General features: G+C 45.6%; 1 long non-coding RNA gene across 3 annotated transcripts; it reads left to right on the top strand.

Moving 5' to 3' along the window:
- The first annotated feature begins 7,243 nt into the window (after positions 1–7,243).
- LOC127008384 (uncharacterized) lies at positions 7,244–15,541 on the top strand. 3 transcript variants are annotated; one of them, XR_007761060.1, is made up of 5 exons: positions 7,244–8,884; positions 9,206–9,303; positions 9,425–9,797; positions 9,896–11,559; positions 12,764–15,541. It is a non-coding gene; the product is annotated as an uncharacterized LOC127008384 (long non-coding RNA). The 3 variants fall into 3 exon arrangements; XR_007761062.1 differs by lacking the exon at positions 9,206–9,303 and having other exon boundaries at positions 9,477–9,797; positions 12,764–15,540; XR_007761061.1 differs by lacking the exon at positions 9,206–9,303 and having other exon boundaries at positions 9,452–9,797; positions 12,764–15,540.
- Positions 15,542–19,950: the final 4,409 nt, after the last annotated feature.

Here is a 19,950-nt window from a genome sequence, read left to right as displayed (position 1 = left end):
ATTAATTTCCCGTGTGTTTCGATACACGCAGAGGACGTGTGGGACCGAGAGAGTAATAGAAAAAAGAGAATAGAAAATCTCATCATTAAACATCCATATGTGTATATAGATTCCCCGCAAGTGGGCATTCCAGAGTGACGTTTCTATATCGACTCTGCCGCAAAACTGAACAAACATTTACATCTATATATAGATGTTATTTAACCATTTCGTTGCTAAGCGCTCGCAACGAGACTATCCCCTCAGGCGCGCTCGGACACCCCAGCAGGGGAAGGGAATCTCTCTTAACCGCTGTATCTCACAAACTATTCATCACAGTTTCAAAACAAAACCATCATTGGAAAGAGGAGGCCAAGATCTATAAGATTCAGTAATGTAAGCCTCTCCTGCGAACATACAGGCACGTTCAGGGGGTGTTGCCTGTGAAGACGTACATTTCTACGTGCGCGACGGTCAGCCGTAAGGCAACTACTGTAGATCTCTTGATGACGGGGTGCTGGCAGGGCAGTATTGACAGCTGAAAAATGTACAACTATTTGGTCAAAGAATCCGTCAGGTGAAGCTATGTAAAAATGTCGCTATATTGGACAAGAACATCCACCAGTTGCTCGTCCGTAGATTTGCCGCGCTGGGCTGACATGATTTTCCACCAAGTTTAGTATAAAACACACTCAATTGGCAATCCTGTGTTGTGAGATTTAGTGTTGGAACACACTCATACGCGGGAGATTTGAGTGCGACTGGATGTCGCAGTGAGCGTTTAGCACCACCAGCAAAGACGCCTAACGCCCGCTGCAAGCGTTTAGCAATGAAAGGGTTAAGTTAGACTGGTTATATGTATATTGATACATTCAAATGAAGGTTTAGAGTGTAACCACTGATGGTACATGAGTCAGGATCATCAAAATCATCCAAAAAATCAGCACCTATATCCTCGGCTACCAAAGGAGTCATTTCCTCCTGCTCAAGAGGTCTCTTTCTCCCTGACATGATAGACTATGATAATAAAAGAAACTAGGAAAAAATGCAAAAGTTCCCGGTGTCAGCTGATGTGCGTTGCATATCCGACAAGGCACAAGGGTGACTGTCCTTCAGAGGCAATGTCGGCAAGTGTCCAGGGGGTTGAGATGCCCAATGGCGATTTATTTTGTTAATTTTGTCAGTAGTAAGGAATCATCTATTTTTTTATTCTATTTATTAATTTTTTTACTTTGCTGCCTATTGCGCCGGCAGGCATCTTCCCGGTCGGGCCTGATGGTCGGCCCAGCCCGTTCTGGTGCAGGCGAGTGTTTATAGTGGCGCCATGCTGCTATCTAATGTGGGCAAATGAGAGCAAACGTCTATACACTGACGCGCCGACAAAAAGTCCCAATTTCCAAACGTCACTATATAGATCCTCTGCCGGGTAGGCCTTAACCCGTGGGCGTCAGCAACGGGAAAGCCGAGAAGTGGCCTAGAAAAGTCAACATTACACAGCATTTTGAGACACAGAAAAGAGCATGGAACGTACATCAGAGTACCTTTTTTTATTTATTTATTTATTTTTTTTTTTTACATCGTTGCCTGTTGCGCCGGTAGGCATCTTCCTGGTGGGGCCTGATGGTCGGCCCAGCCCGTTCTGGCGCAGGCGAGTGTTTATAGCGGCGCCATCTTGCTCCTCTCATAACCACAAAGCCATTAAGAATATTTCCTTCTGCTCAAACTCCATTCTGTTTGTGTGGTGTTTGTCACAAAATAAACAGTCTTGTGGCATCTAGCTGAGAGTCACTTGTTGTCAAATGCAGAGAATTTGACAAGTGGTTACTGTGTGGATAGCTAATTCAGTCTGCCATGACCTTACAGCACCACCCATGACAAAAAGCCCACCTCAAGATCACTCACCCACCACAATGACCCGGGGCATGCATGGTGGGTTGCGCTGTGCCACCATCGCCTAGAATTAGCTCGAATTGTGGGTTTTATGGCAAGCCCATTTTAGGGTCCACCGTACCACAGCCATGACTCGTGAAAGCCCAGAAAAGGGTCTGCCGATGTTCTTGGGTTAATCGCTGCTCCTTCAGAAACAAAAGTTATGAGCGGCTGAAAGGGAGGTCAGTTTCGGGAGGAGAGGCGTCTCGATACGTCATTCCTCGTGAGAGAGTTCAAGTCGAAGGCAGGAGGAGATATAGACACAGGAAGGGTGCCCCAGAGTTTACCAGTGTAAGGGATGAAAGAATGAAGATGTTGGTTAACTCTTGCATAATGGGTTTGGACAGTATAGGGATGAAAGAGTGGAGATGCTGGTTGACTCTTGCATAATGGGTTTGGACAGTACAGGGATGAAAGAATGAAGATGTTGGTTAACTCTTGCATAATGGGTTTGGACAGTATAGGGATGAAAGAGTGGAGATGCTGGTTGACTCTTGCATAATGGGTTTGGACAGCACAGGGATGAAAGAATGAAGATGCTGGTTAACTCTTGCATAATGGGTTTGGACAGTATAGGGATGAAAGAGTGGAGATGCTGGTTGACTCTTGCATAATGGGTTTGGACAGCACAGGGATGAAAGAATGAAGATGCTGGTTAACTCTTGCATAAGGGGTTTGGACAGTATAGGGATGAAAGAGTGGAGATGCTGGTTAACTCTTGCATAATGGGTTTGGACAGTATAGGGATGAAAGAGTGGAGATGCTGGTTGACTCTTGCATAATGGGTTTGGACAGCACAGGGATGAAAGAATGAAGATGCTGGTTAACTCTTGCATAATGGGTTTGGACAGTATAGGGATGAAAGAGTGGAGATGCTGGTTAACTCTTGCATAAGGGGTTTGGACAGTACAGGGTACATGTAACAATATTTGTATACGTGTGAAAATTGATTTAAATGAGTATATAATGTTAGTAATTGCAAAAATGATTATATATGCATAATAGAGGAGATAAGTGATGATTTGACCATTTTAGTTAAGAAAATTCAGTTAAGTACGTGAGAGATAGCGATGGAATTTATACATTCTTAAAAATACTTAAAACTACTTATCCTCCCTAATTTCTACCTTTCCCGTACTTAATTAAATTTTGGCATTACAATTTTGTTGACCTTAACCCGGTGGTGGTGGTAGCAGCAGGGGTCATGTTTCTTAATGGTCCCTCCAAGCGAGAAAAATGAGAAAAATCACCCCGCTTACAAACCATTTCATAATATATATCAAAGCATTTGTGATCAGTTTAGGTATCATCTATTTTGGGGAGTTTCAATCATGGCACAAATTTGGCCCGTCGCTGCTACACGGTAAAGCCACAAATTTGGCCCGTCGCTGCTACACGGTAAAGCCACAAATTATAGCCGGGAGCATTCTGGACCATCTAGAAAAGCATAATTTAATTCATGATTCACAGCATGGGCTCACAACTAACCTGTTGTCCTTCTACACTAAAGTAATCGAGGCGGTTGACCGAGATGAAAACTGTGACATATTGTATCTAGATTTCAGTAAAGCGTTCGACAAAGTTCCCCATCACCGGCTATTACTAAAATTACAGGCTCACGGTGTAGCTGGTAAAGTTTTGAACTGGATCAGGGCGTGCCTCAGTGGTAGGAAGCAGAGAGTGCAAATCAATGGTAGGAAATCTGAATGGGGCAGTGTTACGAGTGGAGTCCCTCAGGGGTCGGTGCTGGGTCCTCTGCTTTTTATTATTTACATCAATGACTTGGACACAGGAATTAGTAGTGATGTCAACAAGTTCGCAGATGACACCAAGGTCGGTAGAGTAATCCAATCCGACAGGGACGCTACCGTTCTCCAGGATGAGCTTGACGGACTATATGATTGGGCGGGGAAGTGGCAGATGGAATTCAATGTCGGGAAGTGTAGCATTTTGAGTGTAGGTAGGAATAACCCCTTACACAATTACTCCTTATATGGCACTCCTCTAAGCAGGTCTGGGCGTGAGAGAGACTTAGGAGTCCTAATGAGCGCTGACCTCCGTCCTAGGGCTCAATGCATTCAGGCCAAAAATCGTGCCAACAGAGTACTTGGTTTCATCTCAAGGAGCGTAAGCAATAGGAGCGCTGAAGTCATCCTCAAACTTTACTTAGCACTAGTTAGACCTCACCTAGATTATGCAGTGCAGTTCTGGTCCCCCTACTATAGAATGGATATCAAGGTGTTAGAATCTGTACAGAGGAGGATGACAAAGATGATTCAGGGGGTGAGAAACTTGCCTTATGAAGACAGGCTGAAGCAGTTAAATCTACACTCGCTAGAAAGGCGAAGGTTGCGAGGAGACTTGATCGAAGTCTGTAAATGGATGAAGGGATTTAATAAAGGGGATGTCAATAAGATTTTGAGAGTGAAAGAGCCAGGTAGGACGCGTGGCAATGGTTTTAAGTTAGACAAATTCAGATTCAACAAAGACATAGGCAAGAATTGGTTTACTAACAGAGTGGTGGATGAGTGGAACAGGCTTGGGGGCCATGTTGTGGGTGCCAATACCATAGATACATTCAAGAAGAGGTTAGATAAAGCCATGGCCTTGTATAGCCTAACCAGCCTATTTTTGGGGGTTTAAATATCATGGCACAAACTTGGCCCATCGCTGCTACACGGTAAAGCCACAAACTTGACCCATTGCTGCTACACGGTAAAGCCACAAACTTGACCCATTGCTGCAACACGGTAAAGCCACAAACTTGACCCATTGCTGCTACACGGTAAAGCCACAAACTTGACCCATCGCTGCTACACGGTAAAGCCACAAACTTGGCCCGCCGCTGCTACCGGGTTAATGGAGCAGCCACCTGTGTCTGAGCCAAGATGTCTGGATGTCTCCGCCGCTGCCTCTCCGCATGTCTGAGTTTCCCTGTACTTCCAGCGTGTTGCCCCTGCTGGAGAGACACGTTGATGGAGGCGGCTGCGTGTGTCGTCCCTTGCCTGTATCCTCTGGCGTCCAGGTAAACAATGATAATGATTATGATAATACCAATAATAGTAATGAATATAATAATACCAATAATAGTAATGAATATAACAATACCAATAATAGTAATGAAATGATAGTCGGTCAAATAACGAGATCATTAAATACTGTTGCTCTTGTATAATTTTCATAGTGTTTCTAATTCTCCGTCAGTCTCTTGGGTTGTGTCTAAGTCAGTCTTGTTCTTTCAGAGGCGCGTAAGTGGAGAGCATCGGCGCAGCGCGGGAGCAGCACGTCAGGGTGTAGGGTGTTTTTTTAGCTGGTGTAGGGTGTTAGGGTGTTAGGTGTAACAACGGTTGGCTCTTTCACAGAACGGGTGTGATTCCGTTCTGCGTTTGAGTCTTCCACCTTCAGACGGTCTCCCTCTGAGATGTCTGAAGTTTTTTTTGTCGGTTTTCTCCGTAGGAGGAAGCCGACTCTAGCTACTCTGGCCTCTCTTCCGGGGGCCAGAGCGGTCGGGCTCTGCTTGGCCAGGCGTGTTCTTTCGCGTTGTCTCCGCCGAAGTTTTGCCAGACTCTTCCGTACGGTTGAGCCTGGCTTTTTTATTAGGTGGATCAGGCTGCCTTCTTCCAAGGAGTCTGATGGGGAGTGGAGTCTTTTTTTTGGTGTATGTCTGTGGGTGCTCAGTGGGTAAGGGAGGGTGGGGTAGAATGGTTGGTGGGCTGGAAGTGGGTTGGGGGATGAACCTTCTGGGATTTGGGTTGTGTCGAGCCTTACCGCCTGGTGTGTTGGGTAAACCTTCACGCCAGGGGGGGGGTGCCAAGACCATATCCATTTCCTGGGCAGGGCGATTCCCCTTTCCCATGCTAACTGGCCTTCCTCCGTCTGCCTCCCCAAACCCCCGCTGAGTGCTTGTGTGTGTTATTTTTATTTAGGATGTCTTTTTTTTGTATGCCTTTTTCCCGTGTGTTTATACCCAATAGCTAGCGTGTGTGTGTGTGGCAGTCCGGAGGCGCGAGGCAGCGAGGACATCACTTCACGTCACTACGGTATATCCACGGTATTTGGTTTAGTGTGTGCTGTGTGTGTTTGTGTGTGTGATGGCAGGCCTGCCGTGTGTTTGACCTTTTGCTGTGTGTTGCTGTGTGACTGCTAGGATTTCATTTCTATGTATGTTTTTTTCCCCATAACCCCCTTCCTCCCTAGCTCTTTAGCTGTTGTCCCAGGAGAGGCGCTGGGTGGATGCTGCCGGGTGATCAACGGCGGTGGCGGTGTGCAACGCGGGAGCAGCTGAGGTTTGGGTAGCACTACGGTGCAGGTTATGTAGGGTGTGTGAGTTTTTTTTTTGTGTGTGAGTGTCTTTTTTTTGTGTGGGGTGTTGGCGGGGGACTTAGCTAATCACTGTGTCAGGAAGGCATGGGCGTGGCCGTCTGTCCATCAGGCCGACGGGCGGGTGTGCCACCTGGCAGTCAGGCTAGCAGGTGACAGGCAAGCTATCTGGTGGTCAGGCTGTCAGTCGGGCCATCAGATAGGTAGGCAGGCCACCTTGCGGTCGGGGGTTCGGGGGGCACGCCCACCCTCGGTCAGGTAGGCAGGCAGCAGCGTCTACGCTGAGCGTGCGACCACGTTGAACGCACGGAACCCGTGACGCTACGTTCCGCCGCACTGACGCTCGTCACCTCTGCTCGCACGCTTGCGGGCGGGTGGGGGGGGCGGATGGGCGGACGGGCGGGCGACGTGGGAACGGGCGGGCGGACGGGTGGTCGGGCGGTTAGAGTCGAACAACGCTTGAAAGACGCGCAGATAGATGTCAGATTCTCCCGTGGGAGGTCTGGCAAGGTGATAGTTTAGGCGGCGGAGTTTTACGCGGCCAGTCTGGGTTAGAGCTTTGTCGCCAGGGTAGCTCCTTCCGAGCTGCCCAAACTGAGGACCAGTGTTCCTCACAGGCGGAGGGTGGTGGGGCCGTGGGGGTTAGGGGTCCGAGGGTTGGCTCTTTCACAGAACGGGCGTTTTCCGTTCTGCGTTTGGGTCTGCCGCCTTTGGGCGTCTCCCTCTGAGACGTCAGTTAGGATTTCTTTTTTTTATATGTCCGTGTGTGTAACTGTTGCCTTTTAGCCTGTTGTGTTCCTGAGCAGCAGAAGAGGAGGCTGTGGTGACCCGCCCGATGCGGAAGGCTTCTGGGCCCTGTCGGCGGGGGCGCACCTCTCTGGCTGACTGGTTGAGGGAGGGCTTCTCGTCTGGCCGGCTGCAAGTTCAGTCCCAGGATTGAACCCATGGCTTGCCAGATTGAGGCCTGCGCCTTAGACCAGGTGGCCGGGGCGCCCTGCTGGGCGGGTCTGGGGCCCTCCGTCTTGGGGAGGTCGCTGCAGCAGGAGGAGGTAACTACTGCTGGTTTTGTAAGGCATTGTGGTTGAGAGCACCTTGCAGCTGTAACGCGAATTTCGTTCCGTAATAAACAATGTACCGTATGCTGCCTGTCCTTCCTCCCTCCCAGCACTGTGTATGTCTGTGCGTGTGTGTGTGTCTTAATTCTCCCTCACTGCACTGTGCGTACGTCTGTGTGTGTGTGTGTGTGTTGTTCTGTCTCTGTCTCTCTCTCTCTCAATCTCTCTCTCTGTCTCTGTCTCTCTCTGTCTGTCTCTCTATCTCTCAATCTCTCTGTCTTTCTCTCTATCTCTCAATCTCTCTGTCTTTCTCTCTCTCTCTAGTTAGTAAAGAACAGGCAACAAGAAACCTCCACGGCTGAGCTTCAACAACAGAACACCTCGTCACCGTTGAGGAGGCTCCACGCCCCGGACCACAGCCATGTTAGCCTCGATAATAGTCCTCGGCGCACTTATTCTGAGATGTCCTCGTGAGTGAGTGCCCTAATTGCCTTTACTGATAATGTCGCAGGTATCCAATGGTTCAGGTGTGATGTCAAATATTTTTGTTATTGTGTCGTAAATATCCAGTGATTATTTCAGTCGCTGAATGTTCATCGCACACAGTTTGTCTGAGTAGAAACACTGATTAATATCCATGATCGGTTAAATTACGAACTCCCTCGATTTCAGACTGGAGAGCTACACAACACCGGTCATCCGCTGAGTGGTTGAATTCCTGGTCTACCGGCCCCTGGAGGAGTGGTCGATTGCCTGGTCTACTGTGGATATGAGTGGTTGATTCCCTGGTCTACCCCTGGATGACGCAGCTGTTCCTATGCAGGGGAAGACTCACCCAAGCGATAAGGTAAGGTTTTAATGGCTGGGTTTACAAGAAGTTTTAATGGCTGGGTTTACAAGAGGTTTTAATGGTTGGGTTTACAAGAGGTTTTAATGGTTGGGTTTACAAGAGGTTTTAATGGCTGGGTTTACAAGAGATTTTAATGGCTGGGTTTACAAGAGATTTTAATGGCTGGGTTTACAGAGATTTTAATGGCTGGGTTTACAAGAGATTTTAATGGCTGGGTTTACAAGAGATTTTAATGGCTGGGTTTACAAGAAGTTTTAATGGCTGGGTTTACAAGAAGTTTTAATGGCTGGGTTTACAAGAAGTTTTAATGGCTGGGTTTACAAGAAGTTTTAATGGCTGGGTTTACAAGAAGTTTTAATGGCTGGGTTTACAAGAAGTTTTAATGGCTGGGTTTACAAGAAGTTTTAATGGCTGGGTTTACAAGAAGTTTTAATGGCTGGGTTTACAAGAAGTTTTAATGGCTGGGTTTACAAGAGGTTTTAATGGGTGGGTTTACAAGAGGTTTTAATGGGTGGGTTTACAAGAGGTTTTAATGGCTGGGTTTACAAGAGGTTTTAATGGCTGGGTTTACAAGAGGTTTTAATGGCTGGGTTTACAAGAGGTTTTAATGGCTGGGTTTACAAGAGGTTTTAATGGCTGGGTTCAAGAGAGGTTTTAATGGCTGGGTTCAAGAGAGGTTTTAATAGCTGGGTTCAAGAGAGGTTTTAATAGCTGGGTTCAAGAGAGGTTTTAATAGCTGGGTTCAAGAGAGGTTTAATAGCTGGGTTCAAGAGAGTTTTAATAGCTGGTTTAAAGATGTTTTAATGGCTGGGTTTAAAAGAGGTTTTAATAGCTGGGTTTACAAGAGGTTTTAATAGCTGGGTTCAAGAGAAGTTTTAATGGCTGGGTTTACAAGAGGTTTTAATGGCTGGGTTTACAAGAGGTTTTAATGGCTGGGTTTACAAGAGGTTTTAATGGCTGGGTTTACAAGAGGTTTTAATGGCTGGGTTTACAAGAGGTTTTAATGGCTGGGTTTACAAGAGGTTTTAATGGCTGGGTTTACAAGAGGTTTTAATGGCTGGGTTCAAGAGAGGTTTTAATAGCTGGGTTCAAGAGAGGTTTTAATAGCTGGGTTCAAGAGAGGTTTTAATAGCTGGGTTCAAGAGAGGTTTTAATAGCTGGGTTCAAGAGGTTTTAATAGCTGGGTTCAAGAGGTTTTAATAGCTGGGTTCAAGAGAGGTTTTAATAGCTGGGTTCAAGAGAGGTTTTAATAGCTGGGTTAAATAGAGGTTTTAATAGCTGGGTTCAAGAGAGGTTTTAATAGCTGGGTTCAAGAGAGGTTTTAATAGCTGGGTTCAAGAGAGGTTTTAATAGCTGGGTTCAAGAGAGGTTTTAATAGCTGGGTTCAAGAGAGGTTTTAATAGCTGGGTTCAAGAGAGGTTTTAATTGCTGGGTTTACAAGAGGTTTTAATAGCTGGGTTCAAGAGAGGTTTTAATAGCTGGGTTTACAAGAGGTTTTAATAGCTGGGTTCAAGAGGTTTTAATTGCTGGGTTTACAAGAGGTTTTAATAGCTGGGTTCAAGAGAGGTTTTAATAGCTGGGTTTACAAGAGGTTTTAATAGCTGGGTTCAAGAGAGGTTTTAATAGCTGGGTTTACAAGAGGTTTTAATAGCTGGGTTCAAGAGGTTTTAATAGCTGGGTTCAAGAGAGGTTTTAATAGCTGGGTTTACAAGAGGTTTTAATAGCTGGGTTCAAGAGAGGTTTTAATAGCTGGGTTCAAGAGAGGTTTTAATAGCTGGGTTTACAAGAGGTTTTAATAGCTGGGTTCAAGAGAGGTTTTAATAGCTGGGTTTACAAGAGGTTTTAATAGCTGGGTTCAAGAGAGGTTTTAATGGCTGGGTTTACAAGAGGTTTTAATGGCTGGGTTTACAAGAGGTTTTAATTGCTGGGTTTACAAGAGGTTTTAATTGCTGGGTTTACAAGAGGTTTTAATGGCTGGGTTTACAAGAGGTTTTAATGGCTGGGTTTACAAGAGGTTTTAATGGCTGGGTTTACAAGAGGTTTTAATGGCTGGGTTTACAAGAGGTTTTAATGGCTGGGTTTACAAGAGGTTTTAATGGCTGGGTTTACAAGAGGTTTTAATGGCTGGGTTTACAAGAGGTTTTAATGGCTGGGTTTACAAGAGGTTTTAATTGCTGGGTTTACAAGAGGTTTTAATGGCTGGGTTTACAAGAGGTTTTAATGGCTGGGTTTACAAGAGGTTTTAATGGCTGGGTTTACAAGAGGTTTTAATGGCTGGGTTTACAAGAGGTTTTAATGGCTGGGTTTACAAGAGGTTTTAATGGCTGGGTTTACAAGAGGTTTTAATGGCTGGGTTTACAAGAGGTTTTAATGGCTGGGTTTACAAGAGGTTTTAATGGCTGGGTTTACAAGAGGTTTTAATGGCTGGGTTTACAAGAGGTTTTAATGGCTGGGTTTACAAGAGGTTTTAATGGCTGGGTTTACAAGAGGTTTTAATAGCTGGGTTTACAAGAGGTTTTAATGGCACATATCTACTGAATGTTGGTGTGTTACATATCTTGACATGCTCTCAGGGTAAGGAGTGTTCTGATATGGTGCCTTCCCCCTCCCCCAGCACCTGTCGGACCTGGAGACTCCCCCCTGAGCCTGACGGTGGAGCTGTGGGCCCTGCACCAGACCCCCCCCCCCCCACACCACCCACAGCAGGGGCAGGGCGTTGAGACTCCCCCCACAGGCTAAGACAGGGAGGGACTTGAAGATCCGGGTTTTTGTCATCTGCACAGGAATTGACACATGGTATTTGGGAGCAGCGAGTAGCGGGCTTTTTTTTTTAATATAGTTTCCTTTTTTGTGTGTGCCCTTGAGCTGTCTCCTTTGTTGTAGAAAAAAAATACTTGACAAGGCTTTCATAGGTGTTTGGGGCATTTCCAGGGGTAGTTTAATGACCCTGGTGGTAGTCTGACCCTTCCTCTGCGCAATGAACTTGAAAAAACGCTCATAAAAATGCAGATATTAACCCAGTAGCAGCGGGGATCATGTTTCTTAATGGTCCCTCCAAGCGAGAAAAATGAGAAAAAAATCACCCCTCACACAAACCATTTCATATATATCAAAGCATTTGCGATCAGATTATGTATCATCTATTTTTGGTGTTTATATCATGGCACAAATTTAGCCTGTCGCTGCTACACGGTAAAGCCACAAATTTGGCCTGTCGCTGCTACCGGGTTAACCTCATTGTCGTGTTAAAATCCCTGTATCTCACTGTTATCTTCCTCTCCCTCTATATTATTTGTCAATCTCTCTCTTTCTCTCTCTCCCACAGATGTCTAAGGTTCCGCCCATGCAGCTGAAGGGTGCCAATGCCTACACATGCGTCGACCACAGGTGTGCGCTGGACATTGCCTACAATTCATGGTGCAAATGGTGTGTTGGAGGAATTCTTTGATGTATTTGAGGGACTGGGATGCCTGCTGGATGGTACAGGTAAATTACTTGGATCACAACTGAGAGAGCCCGGGTTTGATTCCCGGGCAGAGTGGAAAAATTTGGGCGGCTTTTCCGATACCCTATGCCCCTGTCCACCCAGCAGTGAATGGGTACCAGGTATTAATCGGGGGTTGTGTCCCGTCTCCTGGGGTCTGTTCCCTTCTCCTATAATCCTTCCCCTTCTGTCTCTCTCCGGCATATGACCACAGATGTTGCACCCACTAAAAACTTTCCTTCCTTCCCCTTCTGTCTCTCTCCGGCATATGACCACAGATGTTGCGCCCACTAAACAAAACTTTCCTTCCTTCCCCTTCTGTCTCTCTCCGGCATATGACCACAGATGTTGCGCCCACTAAACAAAACTTTCCTTCCTTCCCCTTCTGTCTCTCTCCGGCATATGACCGCAGATGTTGCACCCACTAAACAAAACTTTCCAACTTTCCAACAGTTGAATTACAGTTTGGTCCAAGTGCTGTCCCTGTGGCTCACCCTCCTAGAGAAATACCTGTTGCTCTGAGGGATAAACTTAAGAAGGAATTAGACCATATGGAAAGACTAGGTGTCATTGTTAAAGAAAATAAGCCCACAGATTGGCTCAATAGTATGGTTATTACATATGACTGAGTTTTTTTTCCCTTTCCCTTGTTTTCTATTTGAGCCTAGCTACTAACAAGGCTTCAGTTCTTCCTCAGTGAAGTGATAACTTGTTCTCTGCCATCCGTTTGTTTCAGGAGTCCAGTTCTTTTCCCTGCTTGCCTGAAACTTCCTTGGCATCCTTGTGTGTTTACAGCTAACATATATACTGTGTCATCTGCATATAGAAGTAGTGGATAGGAAACACTAATTGACATATCATTTATATAACATAAGAATAAAATAGGTCCCAGGATTTATATATATTTATTTATTTTCTTTTACTCAAGGTTTTAGTAAGAAGAGGAACCCTGTACCCTGCCTTCCACTACACACACACACACACACACAAACACACACAAACACACACACAAAAAAAATATATATATAAAAAAATGGCCCAGTGATTTTTCCATTTCTATACTTGCCTCCTAAAACACAACCCACCCTCGTTTGACCCCACCATGACCTCTCGTGACCTAACCTAACCTGACCTGACCTTTCCCAGGGAGCGTCGGCGGAGATCGAGCTGGCTGAAGGTTGGCGGCCGGGTCAAGCTCGCCTCGGACAAGGAGTTCCGTGACATGTGCTCGGCCGATGTTGTTGACCTCGGCCACATCAATGTTACTAATGCGGTGGAGGTGTGGAAACTACATCTACATGGACGACGGACTCAAGGAGATCGCTGAGACTACTACTACTACTATTGCTATTACTATCCTCTATACTGCTATGTGTACTATTAAATCCTCTATACTGCTACTATGTGTACTATTGAATCCCTTATATAGTACTTCCATGACAGCTGATCGGTGATATTACTACTACTACTGCTATGACCATTCAATCCCTGGTAAGTACAATGTCATTATCATCATCATTATTTAGGTTAAGGTCCATTTAATTCAATCTTCCTGAGCGGTTGGACGCTTTATGGCTCTCCTCCATTCTACTCTGTCTTCCGCCCAATTCTTATACAGTCCTATCAATCCCAAGTCTTCCTGTACACACCTTCTCCACGTTTTCCTAGGTCTACCAACTGGTCTCCTTCCTTCTACCTCCAATCTCTCCAACACTCCCAGCACTGTATCCTCCCCTGCTCTCTTTACATGTCCAAACCATTGGAGTCTTTCCCTTCTGAGCACTGTTTCCAGGTCCCCTACTAAAACTCCCAGCACTGTGTCCTCCCCAGCTCTCTTTACATGTCCAAACCATTGGAGTCTTTCCCTTCTGAGCACTGTTTCCAGGTCCTCTACTAAAACTCCCAGCACTGTATCCTCCCCTGCTCTCTTTACATGTCTAAACCATTGGAGTCTTTCCCTTCTGAGCACTGTTTCCAGGTCCTCTACTAAAACTCCCAGCACTGTGTCCTCCCCAGCTCTCTTTACATGTCCAAACCATTGGAGTCTTTCCCTTCTGGGCACTGTTTCCAGGTCCTCTACTAAAACTCCCAGCACTGTGTCCTCCCCTGCTCTCTTTACATGTCTCTGCCAAATATTTCCCTCTCCCTGCCTCTGTCCTTGCCAAATCACTCTCCCTGCCTGTGTCCCTGCCATAGCCTCTCCTCCTTACCTAACCTACCTTACCCTACCCTAAGCTACCCTAACCTACCTCTCTCTCTCTCCACCAGGTTGACAAGCCCGTCCATGGTGAAGAAGCCTCGTCCTACCCGCGCTGAGGTGACCCGTGTGGGCAACGCTACCATGGATGGAGCAGTGGGGGAGGCGGTGGCCGAGTGGATAGCATGATGGCGCCACATTCGGGACAACGCGAGTTCAATCCCCGCCCGGTGCCACCAAGCTGGGATTTTTCAGCTGCCGCTGAGTGGCTTAAAACTACCCACATGCTGTCCAGAAGACCACCTATCAACCCGGACTCTAGATTCTAGGATTAAAGATGAGCTCCGGGAGGGCAGCATGAGCCAATGCAAGATGGCGTATGTATATACTTACGAATGTATACACTTAGAATATCTCTCTGATAAGGCTTTCGTCGGAGTTGTGGATATTTCCAGGGGTAGTTTTATGACCCTGGTGGTAGCAATATATAGTCTGACCCTCTCTGTACTTTGAGCCTTAGGGTCGTATTATAAGACATTTCATCGCCCAAGAACACTCATTTGACAAGGTTTTCGTAGGAGTTGAGGGCATTTCCAGGAGTAGTTCTATGACCCTGGTGGTAGTGTGACCCCTCCTCTGTACCATGAACCTGTAGATACACTCATGATAACCCGATTGACCCCCTCTTTGACCTTTATAAATAGGTAATGTGAGAAGCGAAAGTGTCTTGCAATACTCAATTTATAACTTTTTTGGCCTGTACATAAAATCCCTGCTCAAGGTCGCCATACAGCAGGAGGCGTAACATATCTGGAAACCTATCTTCGTTATTGGGGCTATTTCCTTGCAAATTGGGACTTTCCTGGGAGAGTACATCACGGCAAAGCCATTTCTGGTCTCAAAATTGCGATACAGCGCCTACCGGTCGAGATAGCTTTGTGTCTCTCTTATCTCTGTGTTATATAAAGGCTGGCCTCTGACAGTACATGCAGCAACATATGTAACTGTACCTAATGGGCTATTAAGAAATGTTTCAAATGTTTCAAATGCTCTGTCCTTACCTCAGTTAATTCATTCTTCCTCATATATATATATATCTTGATTGCCCTCTCATCTTTTTAATTAATCCTCGATCGCTCTCTCTTAATATATATATCTTGATTGCCCTCTCATCTTTTTAATTAATCCTCAATCGCTCTCTTAATATATATATCTTGATTGCCCTCTCATCTTTTTAATTAATCCTCAATCGCTCTCTTAATATATATATCTTGATTGCTCTCTCTTAATATATATATCTTGATTGCCCTCTCATCTTTTTAATTAATCCTCGATCGCTCTCTCTTAATATATATATCTTGATTGCCCTCTCATCTTTTTAATTAATCCTCGATCGCTCTCTTAATATATATATCTTGATTGCCCTCTCATCTTTTTAATTAATCCTCGATCTTTTAATCATCCCAGCCAGCTGTTCCTCTTAGTGGCCCTCACACACCTGTACACAATTTTCCGTACATACCAAGATCCATTTCTAATCGTCAGCCAACTCTAATATAAATTCTTTTAAATTGTTTTAAGAGTAGACTGGATAGCTACATGGATGACAGGTGGCAGTGAGGTGTGGGTGCAGTAAGGTGACGGGGTACACCTCACCCACCGTGAGTAGTGGGGGGGATTCTGGAGCTGCCCTGTGTAGACCACTCGGCCTCTTGCACTTTCCCTATGTTCTTATGTTCTCTCTCTCTCTCTCTCCCATCTTCTCGCCCTCCTCCACCTCCTCCTCCATTTCTTTCCTCGCCTTCCCCCTCAACCCCTCCTCCTCCACCTCCGCCCATCATGTGTTCTAGTTATATTTCATTGCCATTTTATTTCCATTATCATCAAGGGTTTTGTGCGCTCAGATTTCGTGGGTTGATCCGCAAATGGCAACGTAACTAGTCCGCACCTCAAAAATAAAACAAAATAGTACAAGGCAATAATACATCAGAGTATTGAGTGTATAAGGACATAAGAACATAGGGAGACCGCAAGAGGCCTAATGGTCTACACAGGGCAACTCCATATTACCCCCCCCCCCCCACTACCACCTGTCATCCTCGTCCATGTAGCTATCCAGTCTACTCTTAAAACAAGCTATCGTCCCAGCACAACCACCTGTCATCCTCGTCCATGTAGCTATCCAGTCTACTCTTAAAACAAGCTATCGTCCCAGCACAACCACCTGTCATCCTCGTCCATGTAGCTATCCAGTCTACTCTTAAAACAAGCTATCGTCCCTCCACTACCACTTGTCACCAATATTATTTACAAGTCATCCTTCTGTTGTAATGGTAGCAAGCTTTTTGAAGGTAACTAAAAATATTATTTACAAGTAATCCTTCTGTTGGTAATGGTAGCAAGCTTTTTGAAGTTAACTAACAATATTATTTACAAAGAGGAAGAAGAGGAGGAAGGAAAGAGAAATGAGAGAAGAGGATTAAGAGGAGGATTGAAGAGGAAGAGAGAGGAGGAGGGAAAGAGAAATGAGAGAAGAGGATTAAGAGGAGGATTGAAGAGGAAGAGAGAGGAGGAGGGAAAGAGGAAGGAAAGAGAAGTGAGAGAAGAGGATTGAAGAGGAAGAGAGAGGAGGAGCGAAAGAGGAAGGAAAGTGAAATGAGAGAAGAGGATTAAGAGGAGGATTGAAGAGGAAGAGAGAGGAGGAGGGAAAGAGGAAGAAGAGGAGGAAGGAAAGAAATGAGAGAAGAGGATTGAAGAGGAAGAGAGAGTAGGAGGGAAAGAGAAATGAGAGAAGAGGATTAAGAGGAGGATTGAAGAGGAAGAGAGAGGAGGGAAAGAGGAAGAAGAGGAGGAAGGAAAGAGAAATGAGAGAAGAGGATTAAGAGGAGGATTGAAGAGGAAGAAAGAGGAGGAGGGAAAGAGGAAGGAAAGAAATGAGGGGGGAGGATTAAGAGGAGGATAGAAGAGGATTAAGAGGACCATTGAAGAGGAAAGAGGAGGAGGGAAAGAGGAAGAGGAAGGAAAGAGAAATGAGAGAAGAGGATTAAGAGGAAGAGAGAGGAAAGAGAGGAGGAGGGAAAGAGGAAGAAGAGGAGGAAGGAAAGAGAAATGTGAGAAGAGGATTAAGAGGAAGAGAGAGGAGGAGGGAAAGATGAAGGAAAGAGAAATGAGAGAAGAGGATTACGAGGATTGAAGAGGAAGAGAGAGGAGGAGGGAAAGTGGAAGGAAAGAGAAATGAGAGAAGAGGATTAAGAGGAGGAGGGAAAGAGGAAGGAAAGTGAAATGAGAGAAGAGGATTAAGAGGAGGATTGAAGAGGAAGAGAGAGGAAAGAGAGGAGGAGAGAAAGAGGAAGAAGAGGAGGAAGGAAAGAGAAATGAGAGAAGAGGATTAAGAGGAGGATTGAAGAGGAAGAGAGAGGAGGAGAGAAAGAGAAATGAGAGAAGAGGATTGAAGAGGAAGAGAGGAAGAGGGAAAGAGAAATGAGGGAAGAGGATTAAGAGGAGGATTGAAGAGAAAGAGAGAGGAGGAGGGAAAGAGAAATGAGAGAGGAGGATTGAAGAGGAAGAGAGGAAGAGGGAAAGAGAAATGAGGGAAGAGGATTAAGAGGAGGATTGAAGAGAAAGAGAGAGGAGGAGGGAAAGAGAAATGAGAGAGGAGGATTGAAGAGGAAGAGAGGAAGAGGGAAAGAGAAATGAGGGAAGAGGATTAAGAGGAGGATTGAAGAGGAAGAGAGAGGAGGAGGGAAAGAGAAATGAGAGAAGAGGATTGAAGAGGAAGAGAGGAAGAGGGAAAGAGAAATGAGGGAAGAGGATTAAGAGGAGGATTGAAGAGAAAGAGAGAGGAGGAGGGAAAGAGAAATGAGAGAGGAGGATTGAAGAGGAAGAGAGAGGAGAAGGGAAAGAGGAAGGAAAGTGAAATGAGAGAAGAGGATCAAGAGGAGGATTGAAGAGGAAGAGAGAGGAGGAGGGAAAGAGGAAGAAGTGCAGGAAGGAAAGATAAATGAGAGAAGAGGAGGATTGAAGAGGAAGAGAGGAGGAGGGAAAGAGGAAGGAAAGAGAAATGAGAGAAGAGGATTAAGAGGAGGATTGAAGAGGAAGAGAGAGGAGGAGGGAAAGAGGAAGGAAAGTGAAATGAGAGAAGAGGATTAAGAGGATTGAAGAGGAAGAGAGAGGAGGAGGGAAAGAGGAGGAAGGAAAGAGAAATGAGAGAAGAGGATTAAGAGGATGAAGAGGAGGAGGGAAAGAGAAATGAGAGAAGAGGATTAAGAGGAGGATTGAAGAGGAAGAGAGAGGAGGAAGGAAAGAGAAATGAGACAAGAGGATTAAGAGGAGGATTGAAGAGGAAGAGAGAGGAGGAGGGAAAGAGGAAGGAAAGAGAAATGAGAGAAGAGGATTGAAGTGGAAGAGAGAGGAAAGAGAGAAGGATGGATAGAGGAAGAAGAGGAGGAGGGAAAGAGGAATGAAAGGAACCACACCACATTTTGGCACTGAACATTGGAGGTTGTGTGTGCCTTCTCCTCCGGCGCCTCCCACAGCCTCCCAGCACCCATCCTGCAGGACACAAGAAAGGGGCGGCCCAGGAACAAGTTGGCAAGGACCTAAGGCAGCACTCAGCACCCCATGAGAAGAGGTCAGGTCAGCACAGGTTAGGTCACCATTCCTCCTCTTAATTATTCCTTCTCTCTCTCTCTCTCTCTCTCTCTCTCTCTCTCTCTCTCTCTCTCTCTCTCTCTCTCTCTCTCTTCCCCCCCCAACAGTTCTTCCTTTCTTCACCTCCTCCTCCTCCTCCTTATCCTCCTCCTCCTCCTCTTAATCATTGTTTCTCTTTCAGCTTTGTTTTCTTGTTAATAATTTATACTTTATCTTCATCCTCCTCATTTCTTCCCTTTCTTCCTGTTCTGATTCACCACATGACTGCCAGGCCTGTTCCGTTCATCCACCACTCTTATTGTTGACACTCAATCACCACATGACTGCCAGGCCTGATCCACTCATCCACCACTCTGTTATTGTTGGCACTCACTCACCACATGACTGCCAGGCCTGTTCTGCTCATCCACCACTCTGTTATTGTTGACACTCAATCACCACATGACTGCCAGGCCTGATCCACTCATCCACCACTCTGTTATTGTTGGCACTCACTCACCACATGACTGCCAGGCCTGTTCCGCTCATCCACCACTGTTAGTAAACCAGTTTTTGCCTATGTCCTGTCTGAATTTATCCATTCTACTCTTATTGCTACGTGTCCTACCTGGTTCTCTCATCAGACCATTATTAATATCCCCCTAATTTAAGCCCTTGATCCATTTATACTGTTGCGTACTGGGGCAAATATTTGTGTTACGTACGTGGGAATATATTTAAGTGTTACATGTTAATTTCTGGTGTAATGGTGATGGTATTGCTGCTGCTGCGTAACAACACTTTCCAGGCCAACAAGACTGTGAAGAGGAGGAAGAAGATAAGAAGAAAGAAGAGGAGGAGGAGGTATCATATAAGTAGTAGGTTAAACAATAAGGGGTGGCATGTTCTGTCTATCCGAGGGGTCTGAAGTGTTGCGTACTGGCGGAAATATTTGTGTTACGTACGTGGGAATATATTATTTAAGTGTTACATGTTAGTTTCTGGTGTAATGGTGATGGTATTGCTGCTGCTGCGTAACAACACTTTCCAGGCCAACAAGACTGTGAAGAGGAGGAGGAAGATAAGAAGAAAGAAGAGTAACACAAAGGAAGAACAAACAACAGCAGACCTGCTGGTCCTTACGAGGCTGTATGTGACAAGCTACACTAACTATCTAATCAAAGGTGGAAGATGAAGGACAGCAAAGGCGAAGGCTCCTCCCCACCCCCCATCCCTCCAGCCAAGGCTGACAGGAAAGGAAAAAAGAACCATGCAGCATGGAAAAAATGCATGGAAATTATGTAGGAAAGAGGAAAGAACTACCATTACTGCTACCACTAACCGGGCGATAAAAGCGGACAAGGACACCAGTATTCGAAAGAACTTAACGTTATTACGACAATGAGTAATATCTTAGTTGCTTGTGGGATTCAAAACGCTTGTCTAATCTAATCACTGTCATAACCCATACTGCGTCACCATCACCACCTGTACTGCGTCACCATCA

This window comes from Eriocheir sinensis, chromosome 37, assembly GCF_024679095.1.
Source record: "Eriocheir sinensis breed Jianghai 21 chromosome 37, ASM2467909v1, whole genome shotgun sequence".
NCBI classification, from domain to species: domain Eukaryota; kingdom Metazoa; phylum Arthropoda; class Malacostraca; order Decapoda; family Varunidae; genus Eriocheir; species Eriocheir sinensis.
The sequence above is the reverse complement of the archived record's forward strand: the minus strand, read 5'-3'. Positions and strand labels throughout refer to the sequence as shown.